Raw genomic sequence first — 18,204 nt, forward strand, 5'->3', positions numbered from 1 at the left:
GATTGCGAGAACTCTACTGAACTTTCTCTGAAATAAATTTTCAGCTTTCATTGTTAAACCCACTGACCAGTTGTGGTTCTGGCTTGTTCTAGTGATAAGGCCCCATGCATGAGAAGCTAGTATTAGCTAACCAAAACCTGGTTCGTGGGCGTCAGATACTGAATTAAGATTAAGTCAGTGATTTGATTTGGGAGGGGCCTGCAGGGTCTTTGAGGGGAACTAAAGACTCCTCTTGTTTATCACATCCTCTAGCTCTCCTCATTTTTGCATCAGCAGTAGTCCACACTATACTAAGCAGTTGCATTGTGACTTTGCATGCAGGAGTTCTCAATACCATCCAAACTGCTGTTTTGAGAGGGCACAACATTGGAGATTAGCTGCCCTTCATTGTATATTACTTTATTGTAAAGTAGAGTTTGGTATTACACCCTTAACATTCACCACCACCGTGGCACTCTTCCAGCTTACTCCCCATCCTCTTAATGTATAATACCATGGCAATAAACATTTTGGGTTTACTTTGTCATCAAATAATCATGCTTCTGTCCCCAAGGCGGTAGCCTAGTGAATAAGACATTGAACTTTCTATGGGAGGTCGTGGGTTCAAATCCTCTTAGGGACACCTTATACTAAGGGTGTGTTCGTGTGCAGGTGGGCACATAGGGTGCCATATGCACACCTTAGGCCATCATCGTTGAATCGCAATGGTACTTGCTTCCACCCTCCTCTTCGGCGATCCTGCGACATTAACAATGTGCAATGCTTGCCCTTCAAGCTCACGCCCTGGATCAGGGATGATGGTTGCCTTGGACATCAAAGATCGTGACTCAACTTATGATGCCCAGTTTTACCAAAGCTGTGCAGGGTGTTCACTCCAATCGGCCGAGCGACTATCTTGTGGGGCTTGTCCCGTGCTTTGTCCACCGCCTACAAAATGGCCAATATTTGGAAGGGTGGTACCCCCTTGTGGTACTCAGGTGTGTGTGTGGTGAGTAGTATGGTGTGTGTGTAACCGGGTGAATTCCCGTGTGTGACTAGGAATGGAATAAGACCTCATGAAAAAAAAAGGTCATGCTTTTGCCTGTTGCATCTCAGCTGGTGCTTCAGACCATCTGCATGAATGGAGGTAAACCGTGACCGGAAGTGGAAGCAATAGAACAATCTTTTGTGGGAACAGGTTGCAATGGGAGAAGTGCGGATTCTGCAACACTTAACTACTAAATTGAACACACAATTATTCACAAAAAGAAATGCCACAAAAAATAGAGAGAGTTAACATCACATCGGGGGCTGAAGATGGCCCCCCTGCCCCCCTTCCCTTCCCTTCCTTGTAGGTTTCTTATTACTATATGGGAGTATTTGTAGTACAAGCTTGTGAGTGATCCGGAGCTCTAGATTCCCAACACAACAAATGAAATGAATATGTTGAACAAACGATACTATGGTGTTGTCATTGAAGATCCATAGGTTCCCAAATATTTCTTCAAGAGTCTTCCAAGGTAGCCAATAGGCCCTTGGGTAGCAATACTTTCTTGCTGTCGGTCCTCTCACCTTCTAGAAGCCTGGGTAGAGATTTTTTGCAATTTGTGCTTCTCTAAACAGTCCTTTGTTGTTATTATTGAAGTTCTGTAGGTTCCCAAATCTTTCTTCAAGAGCATTCCAAGGTGACCAAAAGACCCTATGGGCAGCAACACTCTCTTGCTATTGTTCCTCGCATCTTATAGAAGCTTTGATGGAGAGATCAGAGCCATTGCCACTGCATTTTATAGTGACCTGCTTTCAGCGGAGCCAGCCACTGAGGATCGAGATGTTTACAGACAGACTGTGTGGGCCCATGTGCAGAGGAGGGTCACAGACCATATGCGTACAGTTCTAGGTGCGCCTTTGTCAGAGATTGAGCTTGTCGAGGCCTTGAGGGTCCTGCCGCGACATAGTTGCCCAGAGGAGGACGGACTGACGCCGGCCTTTTTTATGCGCCATTGGGACCTTTTGGGGCCAGGCCTCCGCAGGGGCTTTCAGCATGTTTTGGACACTGGGGTGATGCCGCAGAGCTTTTCAGAGGGCTTGATCTATCTTATCCCCAAGGGGGAGGGAGTATCAGATGACATTTGGCATTGGAGGCCTATTACGATCCTCAATACTGTCTACAAGGTCTTAGCAAAGGCCTTGAGTTTGAGGATCCAGCCCTTCCTGGGGGAGTTGATTCATGCTACACAGACAGGATTTGTCAAGGAGCGCAGTATCCTTGACAACATCTTTACTTTCTGGGAGGCGACGGCCCGAGCTAGATTTCTTGGCGAGGACTTGGTCGTGATGCTTCTCGATTTTGAGAAGGCATACGATAGAGTTGATTGGGGTTTCTTAGAGGGCACTATGCTTCGCCTGGGCTTTGAGCCAGGATGGATCAGAGGGGTGGTAGCTCTGTATTCCATAGCTCGCAGCCAGGTGCTGATTGCAGGAGGACGGGGGCCGAGTTTTGAGCTGACCAGATCAGTCCGTCAGGGGTGTCCTCTCGCCCCTTTCCTTTTTCTCTTCTTTGCGGAGGCTATGAGTATGTATTTGACGGCAGAAGAGGTTGGTTTGAGAGGACTGCAGCTCCCAGTCCGGGGGGAGGACCTGCTTGATGCTGAGTTTGCAGACGACACGGGCTTATTTTTGCATGGCCATGAGGCCAATCTTATTCGGGCTGAGCAGTCGCTCCAGGTTTTTAGTGCAGCTTCGGGAGCATTGATCAATTGGCGCAAGACAGTGGCCTTTTGGATCAGTAGTGCTCCCACTCCGGCATGGAGCCCGGACCCCGGTTTTAGATGGATTCCTCCAGGCACAGCAGTGCGGTATTTGGGATGCCAGATTGGCCTAGATTTGTCACCTGAGCAGCAGATTGCCCCGCTTCTTCTGAGCATTCAGAAGAAGCTATTGTATTGGAGTACAGCTCGACTATCCTTGGCTGGGAGGGTGGTGGTGGCAAATCAGGTGCTGTTAGCGACCATGTGGTACATTACGTCTTGCTGGATTTTCTCGAGCTCTTGCATCAGCCAGGTACAGAGGCTGATCAGGAACTTTCTGTGGTCTGGGCGGGACGGTCAGCCAGCCAGCTCGGGCAAAGGTTGCATGGGCAGTTATTACACTTCCGCTGGCTCAGGGAGGTTTGGGCATTATAGATCCAGTCGATCAGAGTAGAGCCTTATTGGGGAAGCTTATTGTTCGGGGGTTGCTTCCAGGCGCTGAGCCTTGGAAAGAGCTCCTCTTGCAGCGGCTGCAGGCTCGGGCGCCCCCAGCAGGGGGTACTTGGGCACCAGAGATTCGCTGGATCTTCATAGAGCTGAGGAGGACAGACCTCAGTAGAGGATGGGAGGACAGATTTGCTTTGAGTATCCTGAGAGCTTGGGAGCTGCTGAGACCGGGGCTCTCTCAGCGACCTCCTTCTTGTGTTGAAGAGCGGGCCAGACAACCGCTCATCTGGAGCCCAGCGGTTCGCACGGAGCAGGGTCATATGCTGGGTTCTCGGCCTCGTCTAGCCTGGGGACCTTTAGCGGCAGGCCCAGCTCGTAGTTTTGGAGACTGGCAGGCTTTCTGCAGTCTACCAGAGGAGATCCAGGTGGAGAGGCTGAGTCACTTCAGAGGGGGGTTGATTATGAGGGAAGATATTCAGGAGGCACTCACAGAGGAGTGGTTCACGCCTCTCGAGCCAGTGGCCCCACGGTGGATGGGAGCCTTTACACAGTTGGAGATCCTGATTGCTGTCAGAGCTTGCACTGAGGATGGCAGATGCCTCTACTATGAGATTCAGGATGAGGGCAGACTCTAGAGAGTGGAGGTGGAGTCGCCTTTGGTTGCAGAGTGCACCTTTCAGAGGATTCGGGTAGTGGCCGCCGCTTCTCGGAAGTGGCATATTGACCCCGACCCTGCTGATGTGCTCCCGGATTGGCGCATATGGGCATATGTAGCGCGCCCCTTGGCCTGGCTACAGTGGGACCCCGGGGAGTACGAGTGGCATGATCCTTATGCATCCCTTGAGGCCACAGAGATCACCTTTTTCCAGTATACTGTTCGGCTGGGGCGGCATATTTTGACGGCGAGGAGGACGGTTTCTCCAGCGGCAGCGGGGCATTGGCGACTACAGGGACTCTCACAGGAGTTCCTGGAGGATTTCTGGGCTCGGCTTTGGGCTAGTCGACAGGCCCGCAGGATCTCGACTTTTCAGTGGCTGGTCGCCCACCACAGGGGCTCAGCAGTTGGCACTTGGCTTGTTTACAGCGGTCTTCTGACGGCCTGCGTCCGATGCAGCCACCCTATGGAGACACAAAGACATTGCCTTTGGGATTGCCCTCAGGCACAGCAGATTTGGCTGCGGATGCTGCGTATTCTGGCCCCCCTCTCTCCAGAGGGTATGTTTACATGGGGTGCCGCTGCTTGGTCGACTTCGTCAGGGCCTGCTATGGGCTATGAGATGGAGCAGGGCAGTCAGGCCATCAGATTTATTAGGGGCCAGCCTCGCCTAGTTCCGGCACCGGATTTCTCGTCTGCCAGCTGGACACAGGAGAGGGATCTACGATGGGAGCTCCTCAGCAGCCTCACCATCTGGTTCACCTGGAGGGCCCGGTGCTTTACGGCCTTTGAGGGGAGATTGGAGCCAGCAGCAGAGACTGTACGGGGGATTTGGCAGGAGTTGATCCACACCCTGTGAGGCTCCCCGAGCTCAGTAGCTACCGATCCATCCGGTCTACCAAGCTGGCGGACTCCTGCTCGCGCATGACGGGGTCCCGTGATCTCAAAAAACTCTCCAGTCACTCTATCACCAAGCTGCGTCCACTGAGAGGCCTGACGACGATAGTAAAACTCATGTCTCTGCTCCTCTACCTCTCTAACCTCCTGGCGTGCCTGGCTCAGCTGGGACGCCACCCACTCACATGCAGGCTGCTGCTCCTGAAGGCGCTGAAGCGAAGCAAGGCTGCGTCTCAGCCGTTGCTCCCGCTCGCGAATCTCTCCCAGTCGTGTCAAAGCTGCAGCGTGTAGAAAAGAGCTAAGATCAATGAGTCCCTGGGCACACTGGCCCGCTGCATCCTGGTCAGAGCACTGACTATCATGCCAGATCCTCTCAATGTCCTCAGCGAGACTGGGATCTGTAAGTACCCTCTCTGGGATCCTCAACTGCAAGCTGGGCTCCCATGTCCCCTCCTCCAATGTCAATATAACTGGCGCATGATCTGAAAATGAGGTGCCAGCGAGAATGCCGACGGAGTCCCCTCGCTCCCCTAACCAGTCGCCCACATAAAAGCGATCAATCCGTGATAGATTAGTCCCTCCCTGCCGGCGATCCGACCGAGAGAAACTAAGACTGTCCTGAGATCGGGAGAAAGCCCCATGCTGCCATGCATCGGTGATCCTCAGTGACATGCAAAACCGGTCCCAAGTTGCAAGCTCCGTGCCGTGCACTGTAACATGACTGCCTCCCACCCTATCTGCCGGGTCCTCAAGCATGTTGAAGTCTCCCCCGACACACCAATGTGCGGCCTCTGGCAATGCATCTGTAACCTGAGTCCAGAACTCTGCTCTGGCACTAGCATGATTGGGCGCATAGATGTTGAGCACACCCAATAGCTCATCATGCATCCTCAGAATGACATACTGTGCTCTACCAGGCACAATGATCCCTCGATCCACAATGGCCTGCCGCCATACATCTGCAATGACCATGCATACTCCTCCCTGTCCACCCAAAGGACCAAACCCTGCAGACCAAAAAGTGTCCCATCTACCAGGCATCACCGAACCATATCTCCGGATCCTGCTCTCACCCAAGTGGTGCTCCTGCATCATCAAAATATCAATGCTGCCACCAACCAGGCATCTCTGAAGCTCCTGTCTCAAGCAATCACGATAGCGTATAAAGTGTGCTCTGCCAAGGCCCTGTACATTCCATGAGATGATCCTCATGGATGCCCTGCTGAGGTGGATGCTGTCTCAGCCGTACGGCGGGCCTTCGCAAGCGGCTTGGATGGAGAGTAGTCCCCATCCGAACGGCTGCGAATCTGCCCACCCGGTGTACTGCAAGAATCCCGGATCAGGCGCCAGTGGCTGTGGCCCATGGCGACTGCCTCCCGCTCTGACAGAGCAACCTCGTGTATACACACATATCCAGGGTCGCGTGCTAAGTCTGCCACTATGCGCACGACCAAATGCCGAATCCCTGAGGTATCCACACTCCCGGGATCCAAGAAAAAATGAGCCAACTCCCAAAGTCGGCCTATCACATCTGTCACCTCCAGATCGCTCATGTGATGAGAAAACTCAACTGCCTGAGTCTTCAAAGTGCTGAGAGCGAGCTCTAGAGTCCACTCCCGGTCGCAAGGGCCACATAGAGGGAACGAGAAGGCCACCGCTGAGTCTAGTGCCTCCTTCCCGCGGGCCGGAGGTATCACTACATGAACTCGGATGGGTGCTGGCTCATGGGGGCCCTCTGCTCCAAAAAGCCGTGTGAAGGTATAATCAAAAGCCTCCGAGCGCTGTCTAATGCCAAGGCGACTCAGTCGACTGCGGATAGATGAAATCCGTGAAGCCCTAATCGGCATAGGTCTCCTCTGTGATGCTCGAGCGAGGTCAGTGCTCAGCGCTCTCCGGACTGCAGGTGAGCGCCAGGGAACTGCCAGGGCCTCCCGGGAAGGTGAGGCGGGCGGAGGGGGAGGAGGGGGAGGCGAGGGAGGTGGAGAGGGAGCCGCTGCCGAAACCGGAGCGGAGACGGGAGGAGGCGATGGTGGAAGCGAGGCAGTGGGAGGGGACGGGGGTGGGGGGGGTGAAGGTGGGGGTGCTGGCATCTCCTGGTCCTCGGACGTCGCCGCGGGGGTCTCCTCCTGGAGGGGAGAAAAGCTGTTCCTCACGGGGACCCAGTGAGGCTGAGACTGTGGCTGCTGCTGCTGCAGCGGTCTCTGGGCGTGCTGCTGAGGCTGTCTCCCTCGGCGGCGCCCCTGTCCAGGCTGCCACTCCGAGGTCTCCGTGGCCTGAGCAGGTGTCCCGGAGGCAGCCTGCCGAGCCGAATCTGTGGGCGGGCCATCAGTAGCCTGCTGCTGTGGTGAGGGTCGGGGTCTCCTGCGAGGACAGGCCCTGGCCAGATGACCGACCTGCCTGCAAATGAAGCACTGGTTCGGGAGCCCCGAGAACTCCACTCTCTGATCTATCCACCCCCCCCCCCCCCCTATCCTAGGTAGCTGAATGACCTTAGGAAGGGAGGAGATGTCAGACACCAACACTCTGACCGAAGGTAGCTCAGCTGCTCTGGCCACCACTGAAGCTGCTGAGAGGCCCGTCTCTAGTACCGAGCCCACCAATGCTCCGAGCGTGGAGAGGAGCGGAAGATACTCCCGACGGAGACCAGGGAAACAAACTGTAACATGGAAGAGGCGCTCTCCCTGCTCCGCCGCTGCTGGGTCAAATCCATGCTGCCAAGGTCTGAAGAAAGCCCGAGCACCCCTGATGTCAAGGGGACTCATGGCAAGGACCTTGGCAACGCTCTGGGCGGCCTCGAACTCTATCTGATAATGTCCCCGGCCCAGGAGCTGTACATCCAGGATCTTGCCCACATCTGCAAGAAGGCGGGCCTGAAGAAGATCCCTGATCTCCCCTCTGCTGGGGCGAGTGCCGACTATACGGCAGATGGTGGAATGAGCCTGGAGGCGTTCCACCTCTGCGGTGAGGCTCGCTTCCTCTTCCGGCGAAAGAGAAAGCCTGATGGGGGTGACCTCAGGGGCGGGCGAGGGGGCTGCGGATGAGTCCCTCTGAGGCGGGGCAGGAGGAGCCTCCATCAGAGTCTGAAGCTGCGGCGAAGGCGAGGCGAAGGCGGGATCCTGCTGGAACCGAGCTGCACACAGAGAGGCGGGATACGGAGCGAAAAAGGAAAACAAAACCCCAAGGGGGGGCGGAAGCAAGAAAAAGGAAGGGGGGGGGGGGTGGGAGAAGGCGAAGGAGAAAAAAAGAAAAAAAACCCAAAAAAAAGGGGGAAGGCGGGGGCTGCGCGCAAGAGGGATGGGAGGAAGCGAGCTGGCGGAGGGGGGGGGATGAGGCGCTCCAGAGGGGAGGGGGGCGCGAAGACAAGGGGGGAGGCGCGAGGAGAGTAAGGCGAGAGAGCAAGGCGGCGGCACAGCAGGCGGAACAAAAAAAGGGGGGGGGGGCGCAGCAGCGGAAGCAGGCCGGGGGGGGGGGGGGGGGGGGGGGGGGGGCTAAAAGGACAGGCGGCGGGCAATGCAGGGAAGGCGGAGGGGGGAAGGAGCGAGGGGAAGACGGGGGGGCGAGCAGGCAGGGGGGGGGGCGATAGGCGCAGTGCAGTATCGTGAGCAGGGAGAGGGGAGGCGGGAGCTTCAGCCCTTAGAATGCCAAAATTGTGTAGTCGCAAGCTTGCCTAAGCAAAAACCATGGAGAATGTTGCTCGTCATGGCTGGTAGTGGATCGCCCATGTGCTGAAAAGTGGTTGGTGCCATGTTGTAGTGAAGCCTCTTGGAGGTGTCCTCCTTGTGTGTCCAAACATGTAGTTTACATGTAGTGGGCTATCCACACTTGTAATTATAATGGGGTTTCCAATGCATAAGTTGTCCTTAACTGGTCCGCTCTCATATAAATATCAAAATGATCCTTCCACTTGCACATAGGTTTTAAACCTTAGCAATTATAACATGGGCCTTGTAATTTTATTTGCTACTTACAAAACCCATAAACTACACCTCCTGATCTAAGAAGACGATGGGCAGCCTGAGGATGACTCTCATAATGCTAGAGGACGAGAAAATCCACGGGGCAAAGTCCAGTGACATGCCTTGTCTGAGGCCCTGCGCAGTATCTACATATGTACGAGAAACCTATTCGCCCTGCGGGGCATCAAGGGCAATGGCATCATGCTGAAAATCCTGCAATACATGATCCCCACTGCGCTGAACATCCTGCCTATCGCCCCCTCCAAGTAGAGAGGACTCAACAAAATCATCCCGATCTGAGATATCATCTCTCTGCAAACATGCATCAGCTGACACATCCCTCTGACCAGAAACATCATCTATCTGTACATGATCCGAGGAGGCCTTCCCATCAATCGCACCAGGGGGGCGGGCGTGAGAGACAGCTCGCCACACCGGGCGGACTGAAGGACGGGAAGGAACCAAGGGAGGTGGCGCCTGAGAAGCACGCTTACGAGGCCTCTTGCGACCCCGAGCCCGAGTGTCACGTGCATCTCGCACTTGGATGCCACGTCGACATATCTGTATAGAAGGTGTAGGACTTGGGATGGTAAACTGGTCCCATGTGAGCCCAGTTCGGGACGAGTCAGCTAGGGATCCATCCCAGTCGTCCGAGGTCAGGTGTGCATTGTCCTGCACAGGAGTGCAAGGTCAGGTGTGCACTGTCCTGCACATGAAACAGTGCCAGTCCGCGCTGTGAGTCTCCCTTTGGAATGATGTGAGTGATTCTGTGTATCTGGTATGATACCGGATGCCAGATCATTGTGTAGATAGTTAGGGTTTGCTTTTAGGAATAGGGGCCAGCCCATAGGGCTAACCCAGGTCTTATTGTGGGCATGGGGATAGTGTGAAACCACCCCCATGAGGGCCACGAAGACCCTAGCTGAACCCACCAGCCATGGAGAGGCTGTAGGACAGCCCTAGGGGCAAGTTTGGGGCAGCCCATACAGGCTGCCCAGTCCCCAAAGCAGCCTAGATTCAGTACCCAGCCCCTAGAGATTCAGGTGCATGATGCCCAGCCAGCCATGAAGAAAAGCGCAGCTTTTTATGTGAATTATCCAGCATTTAATGCTGATTTACAGTCGTGGGCAGAAAATAGAACTGGCCGCCTTGATAAGAGCTGGCCGACTGATGTTTATAAGTAGTATAAATAGGTGAGCCATAAACCATTTGTGTTATCTCACAATTCACCAAGTGTTCAAGCAAACAAGGGCCAGGACAGCCAAGAGGTTGCTAACGCAAAAGGGGTGAAGGATTGCAGGTCAAGGGCAGAGATTTCTTAGCCAAGAAAGGTCAAGATTTCTGTATTTTCTTTTTAGATTTACATCATTCTAATAAAGCAAATACACCATCCGTGGTGGGGGCCCTATAGAGGGTATTTGGGATCCAATATTGTGTCCTCTCCTCTCTCCCTCTCTCTCTCTCTATTTTCTGCACATCTTCATTCAGCTTGTGCTTTAATTCCGTCGCGAAAAGTGTGCTGATTTCTGAGCATTGAAGTTACCGATCTCATGTGAAGCTTCCACATGTTACAGTGGTATTAGAGCCTACTTCAAGTGCCAAGATTCAGCAAAGAAACAGAATTTTTTCTCGCTCGTGTGGTTGGTTTTCAGACGCCGGTGGACTACCCCTTTCGGAGTGACTCCTGTCCCTCGAAGGACGGTTGGTTTTCAGCCTCCGGAAGCCTCCGGACGTCTCCCACACACGTAGTGGATGGTCAGATTGCGCTCCGGAAAGGAAGTGCGTTTTCCTGCTATGGCGAGCTTCGACGACAAGAGACACCCTGAAAACAGAGTGCCCCACGCAGCCCAGCTAGGACACCGGGCTTGAGTGTTGCAGAGATGTTCCAGCAGATGATGCGAGCAATCGCAGACCAGACCACCAAGTTGAAAGAGCAGAAGGCGTAGATTGAGGCCTTGGAAGAACGTACCCGTTCTCCAGCGTCGCGTTTTCCATCTCCTCCTTCCTCTCCTTCCGTATCCTAGATTCCAGATCCTCGACATAGGGACCCTCTCGCGGGGTCATGACCGCAGCCGAGCTCTTTGCTTGAGTTGCAGATGCATGCATTGGAGATTTGACAACGTGAAGACGAAGCCATGCGACGCGTGGAGCACGAGCGTTATCTAGTAGCTTTGGATGCCAGATTGACACCAGCGGCGCGCCCACGACTCATTTTCTTGAGAAAGTGAACTTCAGTAAGTATAATGGTAAACTCGATCCCACAACTCTCTATTCATGGTTGCATCAGTTTGAAGCTTACTTTGCCGCAGTTAGAAAGACAGATACTGACAGAGTGATCTTAGCCAAGTTGGTACTTGGAAGGTGAGGCCATTCCTTGGTGGACTCAGTGGGCTCATGCCCACACGAGATTAGGTATGGTAGCTTATGTGGGACGAGTTTGTCCACGACCTTAAGCAGCAGTTTCTACCGCCCCACTACCTTGAGCGACTCGAAGACGAGTTTAGGGGAGCGTGTCAAAACGCGCAACCAGTCCTTCAGTTTGCCAATAGAATTTCGACTTTATGTTTACAATTAGGCTTATTGGATTTGGACAAGAAAGGGCAGTTTTTGTATGGCCTTGACACGCAAATCCAATGGGAGGTGCATATGTTTAGGCCAGCCACCTTTGAAGACGCACTCTCGCTTGCGCAGAGTGCAGAGATGAAGCATAATGGTGGCAAGGCCAAGACTTCCTAACCGACTTCTCCCAAGGCTACCGCCTCGGGGGGCAAAGGCCAGAACCAGATGGGGTCTTCCCTAGGATAGAGCTCGGGAGCCTCTGGCTCCAAGAACTCAAACAATGCGTCTAAGCTTACTCCAGACCAAAAAGCGAAGGCAGGCAAGACAGGTGGCAAGTTGAGTGCTGAGGAGCTTTCTCAGTACAAGGAGGAGGATAGATGTTTCTTTTGTCATACAAAAGGACATACTTCTCGGGAGTGTCCTAAGAAGCCTCCAAAGCCCGTCGCCACTGCCTCCACAACTTCCGTGGTGAGCTCAGCTCCCACACAGACCCTAATGGTTGCCCCTAGTTCTTCAAATCTCGGTGCTTCAGTTGGAGCGATTATCATCCGGGAGCTCGAAGATAAGCAGAAGGGCGCCCATGACCAGGAGTATGAGCGCAACAAATTGATCAAGTCCTTTGGCTACATAGGTGGCCAGAGAGTTGTTGTCTTGTTTGACAGCGGCAGCATGGAGGATGTGGTCACGGAACAGGCCACTAGGCGTGCCCGTTTCGACCTGACTTCGGTGGACAAACAGGTTGAGGGTTTTAGCACATGCATGACAACGAGCGTCAAGTATGAAGCTCTAGGTGCTAAGTTAGTTATTCAGGGCATAGAATTTTTGCGTGATTTTATGGTTACCCCTCTTGTAGGAGCAGACATAATTTTGGGTATTCAGTGGTTTCACAAGTTTTTTCCAGATGTCAAGTGGGACAAGCACACGTTCTAGATCAATCGGAATGTGTCAAACGTCCCAGTGACCATTAAGTGTGAGCTAGGAATTCCGAACTTTCCGCTCATAAGCCACTTGCAGGCTAAGCGAGCAGTCAGGACAGGCGCACAATGTGCGATGATATACATCCAAACAGCCCAGACGGGGCCAATGCTTCCGAGAAGTACTCGGCTCTGCGTGAAAAGTTACAGAAGAATTTTCTTCGGCACAGCCTCCCTCCCCAGCTCCCCTCGTCCAGACCAGAGGACCACAAGATTGACGTCCTCCCAGGCTCGGAACCCCCGAGCAAGTTTCCATATCGCCTTTCCAAGGCAATGGAATCGGAGTTGGACCGCCAACTCCAAGAATTGTTGTAATCTGGCTTCATTCGCCCCAATGTGTCGCCATTTGCAGCACCGATCTTATTTGTCAAGAAGAAGGATGGGTCTTCTCGATTGTGTGTCGATTATTGTGCACTCAACAAGCTGACCATCAAGAGTAGATTTCCAATGCCTCAAATTGATTATATTCTCGAGAGGCAGAATGGAGAAAAGGTGTTTTCGAAACTTGATTTAAAGAGTGGGTACCACCAGGTGCGGATTGTGGAGAGGGACATCTTCAAGACAGCCTTCCGTACGGAACGGGCCTACTATGAATTTGCAGTCATGCCATTTGGCTTGACAAACGCCCAAGCTACATTTAACCGCATGATAATGCGTGTTTTGCGGGATTTGATTGGAAAGTGTGTGTTCATATTTTTGGACGACATATTGGTATTTTCAGCTATGGTTGAGCAACATGACATTGATGTGGAGAAAGTCCTTAAGTTGTCGGAAAGCAACAAGCTCTGTGTCAATGAAAAGAAGTCGGAATTTTATCTGTTCCATGTGCATTACTTGGGATACATAATTAGTGCCGAAAGCATTCGACTTGATCCAGCTAAAGTGGTCGAGATTGTCAATTGGGAAATACCTCAGACAGCCTATGACATCAGATCCTTTGTGGGTATATGCCAAGCATACTCCACCCACATTGACAAGTTTTCTGACCTCTCGGCAGATCTCACCGATCTGCTAAAGGATGTGAAGACAAGAAGGCAAAAGATTCGAATGACTCCACGAGCGTTGGAGACATTCAATAACCTCAAGGTGGCTTTGTCAGAAGCGCCTTGTTTAGCACTTGCCTCGTGGGACGAGCCATTTCAAGTGATCACCAATGGAAGTAATATTGCAATTGGCGATGTGTTACAACAGAATGGTCGTCCAGTAGCTTACATGTCTCGTAAGTTACTGCCCGCAGAGAAAAATTACTCAGTCTACAATCGTGAACTCCTAGCAGTTATACAGGCCTTGAAACATTGGAAACATTTTCTTTATGGCCGTGACTTAGAGGTTCGCACTGACCATCAGGCATTACGTTGGATTCACACAATGCCAAATGCACAGTGGAGTGATCGACAACGCCGTTGGAGCCAAATATTCCAGCAATTCGGTGGTATGATTGAGTACATTCTAGGAAAGGCCAATCCAGTGGTCGATGCTTTGAGCAGGAAGGGATAAGTGACTTCGATTCAAACCACTAGACTCGATCTTATTGGTACAGGAGTAGATGACATGAAGCACACGTATGCAGATTCCGAGAAATTCGGTACACAGTGGGAACAGGCATTGGATGCCACAGGACCATGTCACTTTCTGATACGCGACGGTTGGCTTTTCTACAAAGTCCGACTATGTGTCATGAAGTCGTTCAGGGCAGCTCTTCTTCATGATGCCCATGACGCCATTACTGGTAGTCATAGGGACATGAATTCGACTCTGGAGAAATTAGAACGGCAATAATATTGGCCAAAGATGAGGCGAGATGTGTTTACATATGTACACCGCTATGATATTTGTCAAAAGGTGAAAGCTCCTCGTGGAAAGAAGATAGGGTTGTTACAGCCCTTGCTAATTTCTGAGGGTCCTTTCCAAGATATTTCAATGGACTTTGTCACGAATCTGCCTCCCAGTCCGAGTAAGCGTAATACGCAGTGCTTAACTATTGTTGATAGATTTAGCAAATTTGTCATGCTTATTCCTTGCAGGGCCAATGTGACCGCCGAGGATGTTGCCCAGTTGTTCATTCGGCATTGGTACCCGATTGGCGGGATTCCTAGGACCATAGTGTCAGACCGAGATGCCAAGTTTACCATTCATTTTTGGAGGGCATTGTTTTATAACTTTTGTACTAAATTGAATTTTTGCAGTGCATTGCACCCACATACGGACGGCCAGACAAAGATATACAACCAATTGGCCTTTGATGTGCTGAAGTGTTATGATGTCCAGGATCAGCAAGATAAGTGGGAATCATATTTGCCTTTAGTTTAAGCTGTTTTGAATGATTCTTTTTCTTCAGCTATTTGCAGGACTCCATATGAGGCAGCGTTTGGAAGACCTTTCTAGTCGTTGTTGACCAGGACCTCGTCTTCAGTACCTGAAGCGAACAGAGTGACGGAGTCTTACCAGGAGATTTTAGAGTCAATTAAAGACAGGTTGGCTAAAGCGCAAGAGGCCTACGCTCGACATGCCAATAAAGACCGAAGGGATATGAAGTTTTCGGAAGGGGATTGGGTTTATCTTCGGATTATGAAGCAAAGGTTGAAACAGGTGGGCAAGCTATGCCCAAAGTTGTCATTTAGGAGCTTCGAAACTTTTCCCATTAGGAAGAAGATTAATGAGATGTCTATGCAGTTAAAGTTACCGCTGAGTTGGACTATGCACGATGTGTTTCACGTCAGTTGGTTAAAGCCATATGCAGGTCCAATCCCTTCAAAAGTCAAAGACGAGGCGGAACCATATATTATTGATGAAGCAGAAGTTATGGTTTCAGAACAGATCCTTTTGCAATGTTTCAAGCATGGCTCCGGCCGAAGGCAAAGACAGTTTCTCATGAAGTTTCAGGACCGAGGGACCCACGAAGCGGTATGGCTTGACAAAGAGTTTTTCGAAGACTATCCAGTGTTATTGACGGATTATTTGGAGGCTATGCAGCTTCTGTCAAGTTAAGCAGAAGGGAATGTCACGTGCATCCCGCACTTGGATGCCACGTCGACATATCTGTACAGAAGGTGTAGGACCTAGGATGGTAAACTGGTCCCATGTGAGCCCAGTCCGGGACGAGTCAGCCAAGGATCCATCCCAATCGTCCGAGGTCAAGTGTGCATTGTCCTGCTGCACAGGAGTTCAAGGTCAGGTGTGCACTGTCCTGCACATGAAACAGTGCCAGTCCGCGCTGTGAGTCTCCCTCTGGAATGATGTCAGTGATTCTGTGTAACTGGTATGATACCGAATGCCAGATCATTGTGTAGATAGTTAGGGTTTGCTTTTAGGAATAGGGGCTAGCCCATAGGGCTACCCCAGGTCTTAGTGTGGGCATGGGGATAGTGTGAAACCACCCCCATGAGGGCCAGGAAGGCCCTGGCTGAACCCACCAGCCATGGAGAGGCTTTAGGACAGCCCTATGGGCAAGTTTGGGGCAGCCCATACAGGCTGCCCAGTCCCCAAAGCAGCCGAGATTCAGGCGCATGATGCCCAGCCGGCCATGAAGAAAAGCGCAGCTTTTTATGTGAATTATCCAGCATTTAATACTGATTTACAGTCGTGGGCAGAAAATAGAACTGGCCGCCTGGATAAGAGCTGGCCGACTGCTGTTTATAAGTAGTATAAATAGGTGAGCCATAAACCATTTGTGTTATCTCACAATTCACCAAGTTCTCAAGCAAACAAGGGCCAGGACGACAGACAAGAGGTTGCTAACGCAAAAGGGGGTGAAGGACTGCAGGTCAAGGGCAGAGATCTCAACCAAGAAAGGTCAAGATTTTTGTATTTTCTTTTCAGATTTACGTCATTCTAATAAAGCAAATAGACCATCCGTGGTGGGGGCCCTAAAGAGGGTATTTGGGACCCAATACTGTGTCCTCTCCTCTCTCCCCCTCTCTCTATTTTCTGCACATCTTCATTCAGTTTGTGTGTTAATTCCGTCGCAAAAAGTGTGCTGATTTTTGAGCATTGAAGTTACCGATCTCCTCCGAAGCTTCTGCATGTTACAGTTATGTAGCACGCGGAAGCTATGGGGGTCTTCTTTCAGCCCTAAACACCACTGAGAACATGCTAATGCAAAAACGCAGACAGAAGGGAGAGTAGAGAGAGAGAGAGATATGGCTGGAAATTCGGTATATTTCATATAGTACAGAAAGGTACTCAATCCACAGCCCTAGGCTGCCTTGTAAAAAAGGTGAACACCACCAAAATCTAGTCCTACTCTAGGGACCCTAAGGACCCATTCCATAAAGGAATGAATGAATAACACAATGAGCAAACTGCCTATTTATAGGCTCTTGGACACAATGAGAACTGGCCGACTGTTGGTCGGCCAGCAGTCGTGGTATTTATTCCATAAAAATGCAGCATTTCTGATTTGGTCCAACCTGCCTTTGATCTAGTCGAGCCGACCACTTTTGCAAGCAGCCGACAGCACAACCAAATCCTTCCATGTCCTGTTGCAAGTCCACCCTTGACCAAACTGCACCTTGTGTCCCAAATCCTAGCCCTAATGGTCTATTTCTTGGCTACTTCTTCTGGATTAGTTCTGAGAATGTCCTGGCATTTCATGCACATGACACCGAAGGCAATCTCGAGCAAAGTGATCTTGTTGGTGACAAACCTGGCACTGATCGGGTTTACTTGCAATCTCTATACGTTGCTTCAAAGAGCCACAAGGGCCCGGAAGCAAAACATAGTCCTCAAAGAGCTCAATGTCACGGGCAAGAACCAGGACCCTGGGGACAACATCCGCCAAGGCAATGACCACCTGGGCAGAAGATGTCGGCAAGGCGTGGAGGGGGGCACTTGAAGAACCAGCCCAAAGGTAGACCCGATGGCCTCTAACATAGGCCAATATGCACGAGGAAGACCTGGGAATCTGAGAGTAATCGGGAAACGGTTCCGGTCTTCCTCAACAGGGTCAAAATAGCTGGAGTAAGGAAGAAAGAATATCTTCCTCGGGCCCAATGGCAAAGGGTTGCCCTTCAAAACCTCTTAGGCTGCGTCCTTAGAATCAAAATCCACTTGGAAGAAACCTCTTCCAAGCAACCTAACATCTCGAAATTGTGGAGCGAGGTCGGAGGGCAGAGCCACCAAGACCCAATCCCGAGCCTGGAGACGGGACAGGTGAGATCCAAAGATTCTGGCAATGAGGGTCGTTTTGGAGTCTTTCTCTATTTCGGCCTAGAGGACCGCGAGCTCGGTTTCGGAAAAAACAATGGTTCGCCCGGCCGAGGGAGATTGATTAGCCATGATGCTAATCGAAGAAAAAGGCCGACTTGAACCTGGATGAGGAGCAATCCGAACCAAGGGGAAGAGGCAGGCAAGGAAGCGGAGGAAAGGAAGGGAGGGTGGAAAAGGGGGAAAAAATAAAAAGGAAGAAAAAAGAGGGGAAAAAAAAAGAAGAAGAGAAGAAAAGAAAAGAAAAAAGAATAAAAGAAAAAAGAATAAAAGAAAAAATAAAAAGAAAAAAGAAGAAAAGAAGAAGAGAAAAAAGAGAAAGAAAGGAAAAGAAGAAGAAGAAGAAGAAGAAGAAAAAACAAGGCGAAGAAGGGCGGGGGAAGGGCAGCGCAACAAAGGCTGCACACAATGGAGGAGGCAGAGGAAGGAGGGGAGGCTGCAGGCGAAGAAGGGCTGGGGAAGGGCAGCGCAGCAAGGGCTGCGGAGGAAGGAGGGGAGGCGAACAAGGAGAGCAGGAGGGGATGGGGCGCAGACTGGAGACAGTAGCGGGAGGAAGAGGGGTGGGCAGAAGCAGGGGCGAACAACGGGGGAACGAGGGGGGCGACACAGACGACAGAGGCGGAGGTTCGGGGAGCTCGCAGGTCTTCAGCACGCACGTTCACTTCACCTCAATTCTCTATGAGGTTAAGTCTAATCTGTCTCTCTACACATGTTTTTCACTGTCCACAGCATATTCACCATGGTCATGCATGTGTACTATGGCTGGTGGCCACCAAGTCCTAGAG

General features: G+C 51.5%; 1 protein-coding gene across 3 annotated transcripts in view; it reads left to right on the top strand.

Annotated features, from left to right (window-relative positions):
* The window catches only part of PDE327 (FAD/NAD(P)-binding oxidoreductase family protein), an 80,154-nt gene that overhangs the window by 59,078 nt on the left and 2,872 nt on the right, over positions 1-18,204 (top strand). The window lies entirely within an intron of this gene.

The sequence above is a fragment of the Cibotium barometz genome, chromosome 40 (assembly GCF_041138505.1).
Source record: "Cibotium barometz isolate CiBa-2024 chromosome 40, ASM4113850v1, whole genome shotgun sequence".
NCBI lineage: Eukaryota > Viridiplantae > Streptophyta > Polypodiopsida > Cyatheales > Cibotiaceae > Cibotium > Cibotium barometz.